Source organism: Trachymyrmex cornetzi, unplaced genomic scaffold (genome assembly GCF_001594075.2).
Source record: "Trachymyrmex cornetzi isolate Tcor2-1 unplaced genomic scaffold, Tcor1.1 scaffold108, whole genome shotgun sequence".
Lineage (NCBI taxonomy): Eukaryota > Metazoa > Arthropoda > Insecta > Hymenoptera > Formicidae > Trachymyrmex > Trachymyrmex cornetzi.
Window position 1 is genome coordinate 22,921 of NW_017295631.1, and position 17,630 is coordinate 40,550.

General features: G+C 31.9%; 1 long non-coding RNA gene across 1 annotated transcript in view; it reads left to right on the forward strand.

Annotated features, from left to right (window-relative positions):
• The window catches only part of LOC108760555 (uncharacterized), a 22,438-nt gene extending 12,134 nt beyond the window's left edge, over window positions 1-10,304 (forward strand). The window contains exons 3-4 of the long non-coding RNA XR_001940087.1: window positions 4,816-4,821; window positions 10,295-10,304. This is a non-coding gene — a long non-coding RNA (uncharacterized LOC108760555). The remainder of the gene's footprint in view (window positions 1-4,815; window positions 4,822-10,294) is intronic.
• The last annotated feature ends 7,326 nt before the right edge of the window (window positions 10,305-17,630 follow it).

Below are 17,630 nucleotides of genomic sequence, written 5' to 3' on the forward strand. Positions count from 1 at the left end.
TTAATTTTCAGTTAAATCATTCATTACTTTTAATTTCGTTCATAACCACCAGCTTCATTTACATGTAAAGGAAGCTCGTGGTTACATTTCTAACAGTGTTGATGTACATAGACATTTGTACACGGAGAAAATAATGTAAAGCATACATAAGCGTTAGAATTCTGGAAAATTTTATGGAATTGGCAGGTCTATATATTGTATATGGATAGGTCCCCTTATGTAAAATTTACTTTACTTTTCTGGTAAATGATCTTGCATAGCTATACTGTAAAGTACTTTTTATATTTCGTAAAGTAAATTTTATGAAATATTTCTTAATTATCATACATCTTAATAGAATTTACTTTATCGACTATTTTTTACCTTAATACTGACAAAATTTACTTTGCTGTAAGATAATCACTTGAATGGATTTGCTATATTTGTAATGTACTTTTAATATTTTTACTAGAATTGTAAAACTGTCTATTTATCTCCGTGCAGGGTGTTTTATTTGGATCGATGCGTTGCAATTTTTCCGTAATCAAAAAGGAAATGAAATTGTATAATAAAATTAAATGTATCAAGTGTAGCGCAACATGATTATTCCATTGTTTAAATCTATATCACATTTAAAGTTTTTTTCTTAATTTACATAGAATTACATACAAAGTTGAAAGTTTTTTCTACACGAGATCTATTTTTATACGCTTTTTACATTTCGTTCTTTCGAAAAGAAATTTCGATAGCTGACTCTTTAATACGTATTCAAGGAGATATCGCATTTTATCAACACACGCATTATTTAACGTCAGGGTTGTGTGTTTCGTGATGTAAACTTGTTCACGGATCACGAAAGATTTATTCGTGTGTTCATTTTCGAATCTACATATCCTGATATTCGATATGCATTTAAAGAAATATCTTATTTGTTAAATATGTCGCGCTATTTTAAGTCGAAGCGTTGAACGCGTGTTTCGCGACGCAAACACTCTCGCGGGTTACGCTCGAATGGATGCGAGAGTATGTCGCGTATTGTAACGTACATGCGTATACACGCGTGACCGAAGCCATGGCACGGATCGTGGAGCAGGAGTGTTCCCAAATTTGGAAATTCAATACATTCCTGCGTCGTGACACGGCCGCATAACCGAGGCCGAAGGCAAACGGAGATTCCTGTGGAGAATGCCATTATTTTCTTCTCAGAATCTTTACGCCCCGGCATAAACGCTGTGTGGCGAAACCAGTCGTGTCCCTCGACAAAACGGCCATTACGCTCATGTTAAAAATATTTTAAACTGTCATTAGCCGCAATTACAATTTACGTTTTATGCAGCTACGCGCCTTACCGTAAACCACTGTCAATTGCATATATGGGTATATATGCAATTAGTCGGTTGCATATCGAAAAACGACGACCACGAAGATCCACACTTGCGTATGTTTCTGCTATGCACGTAAAATATTTCTATAGAAAATTTATGGATTTAGAATTTTTAATTTTTATACGAATCATCGATAATAATTTACATTTACTTAAAAAAAGATTCCGAACGCGTTAAAACATTACTAGAATATTAACATTTTTTGCTTTTCAATATAATTGTTTTTAGATTTGTATCCAGCAATATTTTTAATCTTTCAGCAAAATCATTCTTTTCGTGTACGGAAATGAAATTTATTAAGACATGATACAGAGTTGGATACAAAACTATTGCAATTTGTAATTGTTAATTGAATTACAGTTTTGCCCGACTCTGACATGATATAGATCTATAAGACTTGAGATATGCACTGAGAAAGACATTTGATATGATAAACTATAATTTGCGTGTGCTATATGAATTATCAAAATTTTGTTATGTTTTAATTAAAAAATTGCGTTGTTCTAATCAAAATTTGATTCGAATAATAAAATTTTAAGAATAATTCAATTTATGAATTAAAACGTTTTTATTAATGATTCGAATCATGCACATATCAACAAAATCATGGTTATTTATACCAAACATTTCTCTTACAATATCAGTGTAGATAAGAAATAAACTGTAACTATTTTTGGCAATTTTTGAATTATTGATTTAAAAATGATTTAGTTCGCATCGTGAGCGCCATGTCGCATCTTTTCACACTAAAGATAACGGAAAATGTAACATCCTGGATAGTTGTGAAAATTAATCGGAAATCATGCGATTACCGATCTAGAAGTGGTTTAGCCAATTTCCGATAAACGCTCGTGATCGCGTCGCGCCTCGTCGCGCGTACGCAAAGCAGATCGGCGTGTTAAGCGCGCTTCGCGCGTATGCTTCAACCTCGTTCCAGATGCGCAGCGAGCATTCCTAGACGATAAATTCCCGTCGCCGCGCGTTTCTTCCTTATCGGACCAGTAACTTCGTCAGTATCATGTTTCGCCTCATTTTCACCTTTCAGCTGCGCGATCTCGATCGATCAATCGATCGATCGCGCCTCGCTCAGATGGTCTCGCTACGTCGCGTCTACAAGGCAAGATCGCGAAAACGTGAACGATATCTCGGTATACGTGCACGCGTTCGTTAATGTATATTGGATCAAAACCAACTAGCCAATCAGGACGAACAATCGCGAATGAACAATTACAAACGAACATTTTCACCGTTGGAAAATTTATATTAAATTTAACACATTTCACCTGTCCTAAATGGTGCCTAAATTTATGTGTTAATTTAACACAAGATGAATATGTTAAAAGGTAACATAAATATTATTTTTTTAAATGAACATTAAAAAGTTAATACATAGTAAAAAATCGTGCGTCCATCTGTAGAATTTTTCTTGTGTTATCACATTTTTAGTATTGTGTCAATTATTTAACATTACTAGTTCGTTAATAAATAACACAAGACGAATGAGTTACTTTAACTTAAAATTTAGAGTGGATCTCCTGGGACATGTAAAAAATGTTATATAAAATTAACATTTTTTTTTTTACTGTGTATCAACACAGTTTGTAAACAAATCGTGGAAGCATATATTTTTTCAGTAAAATTAACATTTATGATATGTTAAATGAACACATATTTTATTCATTCATTAGGACCGTATAATATGAATACACAATAAGTAAAAAATGAAGTCTATGATGGTTGAAGTTGCAATAAATCTTAAATGCTTTTACATAATTCCGTGTATAATAATTGCACGGAATTACTTAATTTGAAAGCACTTAAGATCCAGCTTCGATCATTATAGACTTCATTTCTTATTTATTGCTTATTCATTTATCTTAGAATTTGCGTTTTAAAACACGTTTAAATGTTATTTGTTCATTTACTCGTGAATTATGTTATTTTGACGCTAAGAAATGTTGAATATCAATTTAACACAAACTATTTAAATAGCATAATTACATTATGTTAAATGAATATGTTACAAATTCAAGACAAAATTTAACAAGGACTTGAATAGATGGTTTTCAACACAAATACGAAATATGTTTTACTGTTACGAAGGCGGTTCTTTTTAATATATCGACAACAATTGGACTGTATTCGTCGATAAATTTAATATTTGCTCGTATTTGCATTAATCGATACAGTGCCATTTACATTCATCGAAGTAAGTTAATTTATTCATGTTCATTCGCTGTCTTTACTTGGTGTGGATCCGGCTTTACTCGCTCGATTGCTCGCAGTACCCTTGGGGCTGAGCCAGGTAGCCGAAGAGGCACCCACGCACACGAACCGCATGCCCACGCATAAACGCGTGCGCCCGCATTATTCAGGGCCGTGTTTCACCTTAGCCCCGACGAGAGGACACTGCCACACCTGTCGAGGCATGCTCTAGCTCTCTCTCGATTAGGCTCTCTCATCTTCAGAATTCTCTTCCAGAACTCTCGCGATTTTCGCGGGAGAAATTAGCTGGGGGCATATTTAATGCATTTTATAACTGCCTCTCTCTTCTATTTTTGTGGTGCGACAATTAAAAAAAATGGTTAGGAGACATAAGCTAGGAGATTTAATTGATTATTGAACTTTCAAATTCCGTAGTTAAAAATCTTGACCATTTTTAACTCGATGAGCGACAACCGTTTTAACGATTCACCAACGATTGTACAAATTTATATTTTAGATGTAAGTTATTGTTTGTCCACTGAAAATGATTTAATAACATTTAAATCAAAACATCTAGATAATTATTCTTATTTACAATTTTTATTTGTGCATTTTTATTATACTAGACTTATTACTCCTTTCTCTATTTATTGAATTTGTAAATCTCTGAATCATTTAGGTTCATTTTTCACAATATATGGTTACCTAAAGGTTCCAACAAAAAGTTACCAACAGATTCATCAATGAAATTTATTCATGAATTTCTTGGTTACCTTTAATCTTTAAAGAACCGTATATTGTGAAATCGAGTCTTAAAAACTTTTTTTTAAATTTGGAATTCGTCGTTACAAGCAGAAAATTCATCAGCATGAACAGGAATTCTATAAGCAGGAATTTATTTCTTTTCTTATAGTGGAGATAAGGGCTGAATGAGTTCATTCAGGGTTATTTCACGCTACCAGCGTGTATTCTGACTTGAATATTATGTCTTTAGTCACGCACTTTGGGAGATTTCCTCTAGTATTTACCTGCGCAGAGGGTTTTACCGCTTTCTAAAAATCTTTATTGTATTGTCATTTAAAAAATTGAAAGTAACTGTTATATCGAGATAAAAGCAGAGATACAGAAAAGTTTTCTGAGAAAATAGCGTCTCTTTTAAAATAAATTCTATTCTGATTTAATTTAATTTTATATTTGATTGAGATTATATCTATGTTGATAATCTAAAAATATTAAGTTGAAGCAGCTAAACGTTGTTTTCTTTTCTAAAACAAATTTTTTATTAAACTACTTTTTGTCAACAAAAGTAAATATTAATTTGTAAATTTTTCTGACATTGTAAATAAATTGTTTTTGAAAATCGTAGAAGTTTATTCCACAATATATGAAATTATGAATAAGTAATCCCAATATCAAATAATAATGTAGGGTAAGGTTGCCGAAATAGCACCACTTTTTACTTAAAGGCTCATAACTCAGAAATTATGAAGAATATTATCAAGTTTTTTACAGCACAATAAACTGCATTCTTTTCCCTTTCTTATAATTTTTTCATAATTTTTTTGCGCTATTATAATAACGTTCGTTGCCTAAAAATCGGACTATACCAATATTCCTCATTTAAAACATTATGATAATGTAAAAAATTTAAAAATTATATGAAAAGGAAAAAATTGTATTTTATTATGCTGTTAAAAACTTAAGAATATATTTTTCATAATTTCTGAAACACACATGATAATTTCAAGAAGTAATTTAAGAAGTTTTTACGTGAAACAAAAAATACTTATTTACTATGTACATTTTTACATAATAATGAATGGAATAAAAATGTAAGAAATGGAAAAATATTGAGTAACGTGCGATTTTATACAGAAAAAAAGACTATTCTTAAATCAACCATAATATATTCATATATAAGCAAAAATATTATAATCTTGCTTCAAAGATATCAATTTTGATTTGATTGAATTTGTATTGATATAAGATTTTTAATTGAGCAAGTCTTGAATTAAGTGCAAAGTAATACTTGCATCAAAACAAATTTAATCAAACCAAGATTGATATCTTTGAAGCAAGATTATAATATTTTTGCTTATATATGAATATATTATGGTATTGATTTAAGAATAGTCTTTTTTCTGAGTAGAAGTTAGATTGTGGTGCGAGGTAGGAAATATTATATTATCGTGCGATTTAAGAAATTACATTTTTTAAACTTTTATTTATTTTATCCATAAAAAATTGTAAAGCAAACTTTAATCTTATTAATTTAATTTTAATAATATTCTAATCACAAATGGTCAAGACTTAGGCTATTTAACTTATATTTTCTGTAATTCTGCTATGAAATGCATTGAAAAATAGCAACGTTATCACGATTTTTTTATTTATGTAAATAACACTCTTGTTGTATTTCATGTCACGAGTATAACAGAGTGACATTACAGTACCATGTAATTCTTAAATAACCCGTAAAATAGTATATAAATACAATAATTGAATTTTTAAGCGAGGTAGTGCGATTTAAGAGCCAGTACGATATCAGCAATTTTACCCTACTTTGAGACGAATTAGTAGTTGTATTAATCAAATTACTAGTGATACTATTAATAGTAATCACTGTTCGGAATCTTTAGGAACTCCTCTGTTCCTTTCTTCCTAATAGTTCCCTGTATAACTTTCCGACCCTTTTATTGGGTCATAGTACAATACGTTAATTTTTGATCTTGCGATCTAGCTTTATAACTTATAACCTCCTCGGGGAGCAGAGGTTCAGCTTGATTATTTCTTCGAATAGTAGATTTATCCACTCTCAGATTTAATAATTTGGACCTACAGTTTAACGCCGAATCTGAACGGCGCTGGTGACTTTTCTTAATCATTAGATGGAGCCATTTTCGGCTCTTAAACGCGAAAAATCGCGTATATAGGCGTAGATGGGATCGAACAGGATCTACAGATCGCGAGTCAATCGCACTGAGCGGCAAGCCACTCGATGCTCCTTAACTCGTCTATTATGTATCTATGCATATTATCGCTTGAAGTCCTTACCTCGAAGTTGAGTGGATTAAGAGAGGAACATTTCAGGAATTTAACGTGTTGGCCGGTGCATCGAAGCGCGAAGACGGGAATGCCGTTCGCTGCCAGAGCGCCTACGCTTTAACGTGAACGTAAATCTTAATTTCCGAGATATTATTATATTATAATGGGCATCATTTATTTGCGCGAATAATTACTTCGCTATATATACAGAATATTCCAGATTTCTAACCAGCCATCTTTCATTTGTTTCGTTAATTTTTGCATTAATTTGGGCTTTTTCTTAACGAATGCGTGTCAAGTTTAACACAAATTGTCAGTTTTCTGATTCAGGTATCTTTACGATTAATTTTCACAATTACAAACTTTTTTACATTTAAAATGTAATTTAAATTAATATGAAAAGGATAACTTTATTGATATGTTTCCATTTATTCTTTTAGAGTTTAGTTTTTGAAAAGCTTTCTATTTTCAATCACTGACAATTTAAGAATTATTGATGCTTTTTTATGAGAACCCCAATATTTATCTTTACATTAATCCAGAAATTCCTAAATAAAAAGTTTTTGATAGGTCTTGGCTATTTAAACGATCCTTGTAATGACGTTGTCTTTCATCTCATACGCTATTATCCCGTATAGAATTATCGTCGTCGTTCACGGAGAGTTACAGAAATATACGTTTTAGTGACACCAACAGGCTCGGCCAATGCGACATTAAATGTCATCCCATATATTCGCGTCAAGAGATTACGTCCCGAAGGATGAATGGAATGTATATCCGCGCGAAAACACGTCCGCGTGGTAAATTTATGACTTTTCTTCAGCTCACTTAACTACGGAAGAAACATCCACATACGAATGGTTTTCTTAATTAAATAACGCCAGTTTTCGTTGTCTTAAACATTCACATTAGGCTTTTTACGACTGTTTCGGACGCTTCCGTCATAAATAACGCACATGTGCAAGTGTAGAAAACTATTTGAGTACTCTTTATTGATTGTATTAAAATATTTACTGCAGTATAAAAGTTTACTGCTTAAATTGCGTGAACATCAGTTCATATATATATATATATATATATATATATATATGTAATGTACAGACCTCCAATTAATTTTCTGCAGAAGTCGAAAATATAAAATTATAATGAATGATTTTTATGACATTATAACGTGAATATACAAGTAAGAATTAAAGTCTGTATAACGTTTGAAGCAAGATCATAGATGCTTAAATAATTTCCGTGTGACTTTATTATACTACATATGTGTAGTTATTTAAACTGCACGTCGAATTGATTTTTCGGGTTTAGAAACGCAACTGAATTATGGTAGTAATATCACAAATTAAATTGACAAACCATTTAATAATTTGATGCTCAATTAGGTATTCTATTAGAGAGATGTTAATATACTGAAAATTTGCAAATAAATATTTTTCGCAATAAACTTATTTATAAATTTTCAACACATTAACATGTCTCTAATAGGATGCCTGATTGACCATCAAATTATTAAATTGCTTGTCAATGTAATTTGTCCGTTTGATGTACTTTATTGATAAGTTTCTAGATCCTTTTATTTGGTACTAGCTAAGGAACAGGCTAAGCGTTTAGATAACGTTCGAAATTCATATTTTACCACGATTCTGATTTCTGTCTCCTAACGTACACAGCACGTTTCTACTTTCCATTGCTATTAGATTGCGGTTTGCGTCATTCACGAAAAGACTTCGTGTAGGCGTTCTTTCGTAAACGATCGTGAGCGACAGGAATATTACTGTAATCTGTTTCATGAGCCTATTGTTTCCTTTATACGCAATGCACAGGTATGTACGCGACGGATTATGATCTAGGAATCTCATGGACGCAGCAGGAAATGTGTCTTATCCTGCGAACATTCATGTCACAATAATCGAATTTGAATAAGGAAATTGTTCAGTTATATATATATATATATATATATACATTTCCCTTCACTAAAAATTGTTATATAAATTGACGATGAATTAATACAGAATAATATCGAGATCATTGTACTAAGTTGATGACAAATTAATACTCATTGATAATTATAAAATTAAAAATAATTAATGTAGACAAATTAATGAAGATAATTTAATAATGATTAATTAGAGGTTATCCAAACACATGCATTATTAATTTTTTTGAAAAACAATTTCGTCTCATATTTGCGCTCTTATTTTTCATTTTTTAATTTTTTAGTTTTATACAGAACTTATTTTATCTTTTTAATATTACAACTTTTTCTGTAATATAAACGATTTTCCTTAATTTACAATGATCGAAAAACATTTTTCTAAATTGAAACCATATATTCGTGTATTATATTTCTGTGATTATAACTGTACACCGGCAATGATAATGAAGTGCAAATTCGTAACTTTGTTTTTTTGTCGTAAATGTATTACCTCGTGAATGCGTTCGATGAGGTGTACATCGATAACCAGCTAATGAATGATCGTGCGCCGTGCCCCGTCTTATCTGTGTGGTACAAATGGACCTGTTGTTATTAGCTGTTATCACTTCATATAGTCGTGAACCTGTATTAGAAGCTCGTTAAAAGTTCTCCTTGTGTTGAAAGTTCTCGGTGTTAAATTTCTTTTACCTTGAAGACCCTTGTCAATTAACGTTGACATTTGAGTGATATTTTGTATAGAATTGTCTAATTTTTGAAGTCTTTTACATCGTCATAATATAATATAAATTTTTTTGAATTTGTTTTGTTATTTTTTAATTTTTTAGTTTTATGCTTATTTTAATTTGATTGTTTACTTTGCAACTTTTGTTTATTAATTTTACAAAAAATTTATTTTTTCTTTATTTTGTATCTTTCGTATTGTTTAAATTTCATAGATTTTTATATGCATATTTTACTGTTGTAGTTAATATTTTTATAAGAACTAATTAATTAATTTTGATTAAATATTTTTGATAGTTTAATTATTGCGATACATTTTCATTTTATGTGAAGTTTCAATAACTTATTTCAATGTTAGATCTAATATGATGATTGTCATTGTGTGTGTAGCACGACAGAGAATCAGAGAGGAAACGAGCTCTTTTCAATGGAATTATAGGAACGGCATGTGGCTCGTCCTTGATCTATGGCTGAAGTTTCAACTTAATTACGCCAGCAACGCGCGTATGTTTGCGAGCCGTTTTTCTGTTTCGCTATATCGAAACAGCGTTTGCGTGAATCGCCCGTTAAATATTCATCACGTAATGCTGTGTCTCATTTACTCCATTTCATTAATTATAACGCAGAACAAGGTGCGATTGTTGAGTCACCATTTTTATTCCTAGCAGATTAACAACGGATCTTTCGACAAATTTGAAATTTATTCTTTCACGTTGTCTAGTTTTAATCGCAAAAAGTAAAATACGCTTGTAAATCTATAAATTAAAAAAATAGAATACAGAAGGAAAAGTAAAATTACAAGGAAATGAACATTTTATGAAATTAAGAAAGTTGTAGAATAGTAATGTAGATTTTATGTGAGAAGTGCAAAGAAAGAAGAACAGAAAAACAAATTGAATGAAAAATTCCGCAATTTTAACACAATTTGGCCAAATTATAATACTTTGAGATTAAGTAATTTCATGAAAACCACATCAAATCGATTAAGAAACTTGAGTCGTGAATGAATCTGTGAAATTAGCACAACATTCTATTAACATGAAATAAATAATTATCGTAGCATTTTTTATAGTTCTATGGTTATATATAAAAATAAACAAGTTTCTCATTTTTCGTATTAAAAAAACAAAAAATCTCACCACTTTTCGCAACAGAGTCAGTTTTGAGTTCATACTAAAATGCAATTTAAAAACAAAATTCCAACAATTACTTTTTGGAACTTTTTTTTATACACTGAATATAAACACGACCTTGACACTTGTCAATTATTTTTTTGTTATCATCAAGATAATAATGAAACGAAAAAAACACAAAAATTTCTGAAACGAATAAAATGGCTGTGCGTTTGCTTCGTACGAAATTATCGAAATTATACACGAGTGTCGTGCGAGAAAGAATGTTCCTCAACCTTGGGTGATCGTTAGCAACGCGCCATCAGATTTCGCAGTAATCCGCCGTAGAACAAACACCATTCGTTGGGCTTGCACAATTTCGGTTGCGAATTGGAGCGTCCGTCATGGATCACCTAATGACGGAGTGGCTCTCGTCATCGCACAAATATCCACGAAGCAGAGAGGAACGGTGCGGGAGAGAAGCGGGGCAATGGAGGTGGAGATAGTATACGGTTAGGCGTTGATGTTTCTGGGAATTTCTTTTTATTGCGTGCGCGCGATAAAAAGGAAGAAAAGGAACGGCATGCCGAGACTCGCTCGGATGACGGCTGGTCTCTGGAATTCCAGCGTGCAGGAAATCACGCTGAAACGTCTGTTTACTGGCCGCTGTTGCGCAATTTTTGTTTGCAAGTCGGCGAAAAGCGTGCAAGCGCGCGCGCGTGTCGATGATGACAATGAATTCAAATAGTCGCGATTACCATAGGAATTTTGGCCGAATTAACGGATTTCTCCAACGTCAATGGCACAACCTATAACCCTTGAATTTAATTGTACGATGGAAAGAAAAGGAGATGACCGAGAGTATTTATAGCGATCCTCTTTTGAATACAATAGTGTGAGGAATGTGACTTATTGGCATTAAAGATTGTACAAAATAGTTAATTTTTTATCTAATGATCACAGTAAAGAAACTTTTTTTATCTAATAATCTTAGTAAAGAAACTTTTTTGGGGGAAGAGGGGGGAATTCATGTGTTTATTGATATCATACATGTCTATTGAACGATTAATAAAAATGTTGCAACTGAAAGCAGACACCGCAGTTATTATTAATGTATATATTTTAATAGGTTTTTAAATGGAATAAATATATACTTTAAACCTATATTAAAATATTTATATACCCTAACAATAATTGCAGTGTCGGCTCTCAGTCAGTTGTCTTTCTTTATTAATTTTATTTTAAATATTGAGAATCAAATTATTTTTATTTATTGTATTTTAAAAACGTTGCGTTTATTCATCTAATCTGTTTGTTAAAGAAATTAAAAATTTATCACATTTTTTTATTTGTAAAACTGATTGAGATAATGGCTTAGAGAATTTCTTTTATAACTTTTATGTACTTTTTCTTTTTTTTCTGAGACAATCGCATCTTTGTCAAATTAGAGCTTTATTGTTTCTCGACGTTAGCAGTCGGTTTATGTAATTGGGCTTTAAATAACGATACATTGCGAGTACGAAGAAAATGAAACGAGCGCGCGCGGTGTAATCGGATGTCGCTCACGCAATTGACAAAGTACGGTATGTGAATTCCGCCGCGAGTCGGAATGTTAAACAATATGTCCCGAAGTATCTGATTTCGATTTCTGCGTACGTGGCCTGACAGCGTATAACACGGAACACGTTTATTCTTCTTGTAGACCTCCCGCTCGAATAATTTTTCCCATACCGTTCCCTATTAATAGCCACCAATTAGTGCGGTTAGAAACGCAAATGTTGATTATATTATAGAACGAATTTGCACTCGGTCCTTAATTGAATTAATAGATAAGTGGATTGTAAACACAAGCTGAATAAATATTGGAAATATAATGCAATTAGGAATTGTTTTTTTTTTTTTCATTATAATATTTTAGGAGACACGTTGCTTTTGTTCTTTATCATGATATTCTAAACAATCATGAGCCTCTCTCTTGAATTCGAATTCTAACACTGAAAAAAACTTACTAAATTTTAATAAAAAAATATTTGTTTAAATAGTACTAGCTTAACATTTACTTATGGTGAATAAATATTTACTAAATAAAAGAAACGATCATCAAATCAAGTTAATGATTCTTGATCAAATAATAAATGTTTACATTTTTGGTAAATATTTAGCTAGTACTATACTATTTAAACAAATTTATTATGTTTAGAATAGTACCAGCTGAATATTTACTAATTATAAAGATATATTTACAAGAACTATTCATTTTATTTAACAATCATTTTTTTATCGAATAAATATTTATTTAATGAAAAGGGCATATAAGAGTCAGTTATGAAAATCATAAAAAGAAATGAGTCAAAGTATAAAAATATAAAATACACTTAGCTATATGTTATTTGACACATTAAGAATCTTTGATTTCGATTAATGTAATTTAAATATTTATTTACTGTAAGTAAATATTTAGTTGGCGCTATTCAAATAAATATTTGTTAAAATTTAATATATTTTACTCTCTGTATATGTATTCGCGATAATCTTCTTCTTGATTGTCGGTTTGAGAATCAGCGAAGCATTTAGTGATAGGAGCGGTCTTTTATATTACATCGAATTTTTCAGAGCAACGTTATCGTTACTGGAAATACGAGCCTATGTACATATGAGAATGAGTCAAATCGACACGCGACGACATACGGCTTTTACGAGCGATCTCTTCTTAGATCGTTAAATCGCACGGATATATCACGCGTGTTTGAAGCAATTCGAGTGAAGGCATGCATCGCGCGCAAAAATACCGCAGCTAAAGATACGAAATTCCGTGGGGATCACTCTTTTCTTTCTCTCATCGTCGCGTGTTTTGACGTGAACGATTTAGTCGGTCATAATTGTCAGCTGTATAGCATGTAAATTTATTTTAGTTATTCTCTACGTAAAAAAATCTCGCGAAGAAAGAATTTCGAATAATTTGTACGCGATTGTGAACGATTCACGAATGCCATTATTGACGAAATTCTTTAAACGTCTTTCTTGGTCCGATATTATGCTTTTGGTACCTTCTATATTTTATTGTACCAACCGATTTCAAGGCCGTAGTACAGATTCTTGCATACAATACATAACACATAAGACGTAAGAAAATCAGTCAGTCAGAATCTTTTATTTCGAAGAAAGAAAAGAAATGGAGGACTTTGATTGGTTTATTTTATTTTTGTATGCATTATATATAAGATTTTGTGCTTCCGTCCAAACGCTGCATAGCACATTAGCAGGATTGCCACAAAACTAGAAAATCAAGGAAATATCAAGAATTTTACAAAATATTCTGAAAAAAAATAAAAATGCTTTACTTTCAAGAAAATTAAATTAATATTACGTATATTTTTCGCAGTTTTGGAATACTACCAACTTAACAATTAAATACAAACAGTGTTAGCAACATTAACAGTAATTTACATTGCTACGTTAAATTGTTCTCTCAACAAAATACTTTTTACATCCAAACGAAAATATAAAAAAATTTTAAATATCATTGAAAGCATCAGGGAAAATATGAAATTTTGTCTGGCAATCAGGGAAATGAAATTTTTAGATAAGGAATTTGTTGCAACGCTGTCCTTCATTTCAGACTCTGATTAGTTGATTCGTTTATGCTTTATGCGTTACGTAGCGTTATGCAAAAGTTTGTGGCCTTTAAGGAGGCGCCATGCAAAAATCCTTGTCACGTACAGACTTTTAACAGCAGACGATCGGATCGTAGCGGGAGAGGACGGAGAGTTTGTGCCTCATTACACGATTTCAGGGACAATTTCCTTAATTCCCTTTCCGCTGCGTGATTCACGGTCTCGGCACGCCCTTGGCCTTACTGCAATTCTGTCCTACTATACGATGAGAGAGACGAGGAGGCAAGAGAGAGAGAGAGAGAGAGAGAGAGAGAGAGAAAAGACAGGAGCGTACCTCGCGAGGGAGCCGGGGAACGGCTTGACGAAAGAAGGAGAAGAGCGAGAAGAGAGGGAAGGATAAATGAAACGCTGAACGCGTGCGCTACGCGTCGACACGGCTACGGTATGCCAAGGTTAAAGCGACTTACGGCAAAGTTTTAACGAGCCGACCCGAACCAGCGGCCGATCGTTGATCGGTCGGAAGCACGCGCGTATGCACGCCTTCGCGAGCGATCGCATGAAATTTCGTATATTCGCTGAGAACGGACAAACGGGAGCGAAAGTGTCGTACTTTCGCGCACCGTTCTGCATACGTATATCCCTCGCTCCGCATTGTCCCATAAAGCGAACGTCAAGCGCGCAGTCCTGCATTATGCAAACGACGTGGACTTGCACTAATCGGACTCGAAATCACCTCGGTGACATTGATGTCGATTTGACGCGTGATATATTATGTATAAGTTTTGCGAACCATCTGGTTATCAATGTTGTGAAGGAGCGTCCTAAGTCTATATGTATCTCTATGTATCTCATTATCATTGCTCGTGTAATAAATGCACCAGTTATAGTGGACAATTTAGCGGACATAAACCGATTTATTAGAATTCTGGGGAAAATCTATAGAAAGCGTCGGAATTATATTGCAGAACTATCGGAGAATGACAAAAAGTCGGCTGAAACTGGCTGTTAAGAGGTATATTTTATTCTTGTGATGCGTGCCAGTGCTTATATTAAACAATTGTTTAAAAATATTTTAAGACCGGAACTATTGCTAAAATATATCAGAAACTATAGATCTCTTTGAGCACTATAAAATTTTATTATAAAAATCAATTTTTTCGAAACTTGAGGTATCACGCGAAATTACCATATTTTTATTTTTTTTTAAAAACGTATGTCGTAATAATATTATGTCGTATGTCGTAATGAACTGTTTATTTTTTAATAATATAGCATCAAGACCTTGCTTGGCTCGTAGCTCTATTTTCATTATTTAATTTTATAAATTATTTGAGCCTTTTTCTTATATTATTTTTATTTTTTTAATTTTTGTTAGCTAAATCTCAACGAAACTATTTATAAAATCTAATATAGGAACTGTAAAACTATTACGAGTGCAAGCAGAACTATTAATAAAATTTTCGATTTTTGAAAATGAGGTGCCAACTTTACAGAGACGGCATGCCTGGCATTCCTTTCCGCTGGCAAATGCGACTTAAGGATTCTTTCGGTTACCGACTTTCTTGCGCGCTCATTGTTATTCGATATATATTAGATGTCCCAAAAAAATGTATTGATGATTAATTTAGCCTTTTTTTTTCGTCGTCACTTTTCTCTTATTAGCGGAAATTTAATTTTCGCTAATAATCTAATTCTTTATTGTATAATTATGTATTAAGCTATTTGATAGTAGAAGCGAAGGAATGTACGATATCAGATCGCAGTTTTATATGCGATAAACATTATAAGAAATATTGAGAATAAAGTAAAGTGTAATATTGAGATAAAGTAAAAAAATTTCAAAAATAAACTAATCTAAAAAAATCATGCTTAAAAATATTTTAAATACTTTTATATTATGATTATATGCAGGAACACACACAACATAACAAAAATTGTATATTCTTTTTTAAGAAGCACACATTTATATATTTAAAAAAATTTTACCAAAATAATAATGCGAAAGTTTCTCGACAGAATAAAAATATTGCATAATACACTTTAAAATTATCGCTGCTTGTATCGTTTTTCTAAACTTTATACTCTTTATAGCATAAAGATAATAACATAAATACAAACAAACGATTGATACGGTATGATATCCACTCGAGCGTTACTTTTTTTATCGTATTTATTTAATCAAGTGTGATATAAGTCGGGAGTTCGGTTAGACGAACTTTTTATCGAGTCCCGAGATTATCGATCGACTTAACACGAGTGTAGGTTAGTAAGTGTGTACGTATTTGCAGACTTCACCCATGAATTCGAAAAAAATCACCGTGCAATCGTTGTGATTTATCGATTTTGAAAAACTCCGTATAAATTTTTCTAGCTATATATTAGATGTTAAACTTAATTCCTGCCGTTTTTCGTCTCCAAAATTGATTTGTTTCGAAGGGAAATACCTTAATCAAAGTATTATTAATTAGTACGGCAGGAATTAAGTTTAACACCTAATATATTGGACAACAAAAATGTTGATTTTTTTTTATTGCATTGCTAAATAAACGATATTTTTTCTAATAACTTTTTTCAAAGATAAATCGTAAAAAAGATATATTGAAAAAAATATATATTTATACTATATATGTGTGTGTATATATATATATATATACTGTTTAATAACAAATTAATTTCACCCCAAACTTTTTTTACTCAGTCGTAAGACATTCATTTTTATTTTTAATCAACTGAATATAAGAAATGTCTGATTTTTCAGCTATTTCTTTTCGATATTACGAGTTTGTATACTTACAGCGTTACTCTGCATATTACGATATTCTTATTCTTTTTTCTTTTTGTGTGTTATAGGTTTACTAAACCACAGACATTCGCGGATTGTATCGGGAACGAGCTTCCCCTCGGCTGGGAGGAGGCCTACGATAAACACGTGGGCGCCTACTACATCAATCATGTCAATCGTAAGTTTTTTTATTCTGCTTCTGCTATCTGATCGAGAAAGTGCAGAGAGAACGGCCGGATACCATACAAGAAGTGATTTTATTCGGAATTTTATGTCACGTATCTGTGCCATAACGTGTGAGCGCGCACGCGCGCGTTCCCGTGGATTTATGCATGCATTTTCTTGTCTGATTGCGCTCGATACATTCGATTGAAAAAGAGAGAGAGAAAGTTTGCAGAAATAGTGAATGTTTAAAAATAAATAAAAGTGTTACTTGTATCGAGTTGCGTTTCTTTATTATATCATTTTGAAAATTAAATATTAATTTTATTAAAAATAGTATTATATTGCTTTAATTCAAGCTCAGACACTATTAATAACAATCACTATATTTAATTTTATCTTTTATTTATTTATTAATATAATATTAATACAATTATATTGGTAATATTATATACAGTAAATTTTATACGCATATAATGGTTATTAAAATAATATTAAAGGTGGTAGCATAACATTCCATTTATCCTGAGAAATATTCGTTAAGAATGCTATAAACATCGATAATTAATAAGACTTATTAAGGTTCTTTATTTTAAACATGTGTCATTGGATTTAATATTCACAGAGACAACCCAACTGGAAGATCCAAGGCAAGAATGGCGAGCTATTCAAGAGGCCATGCTTCGC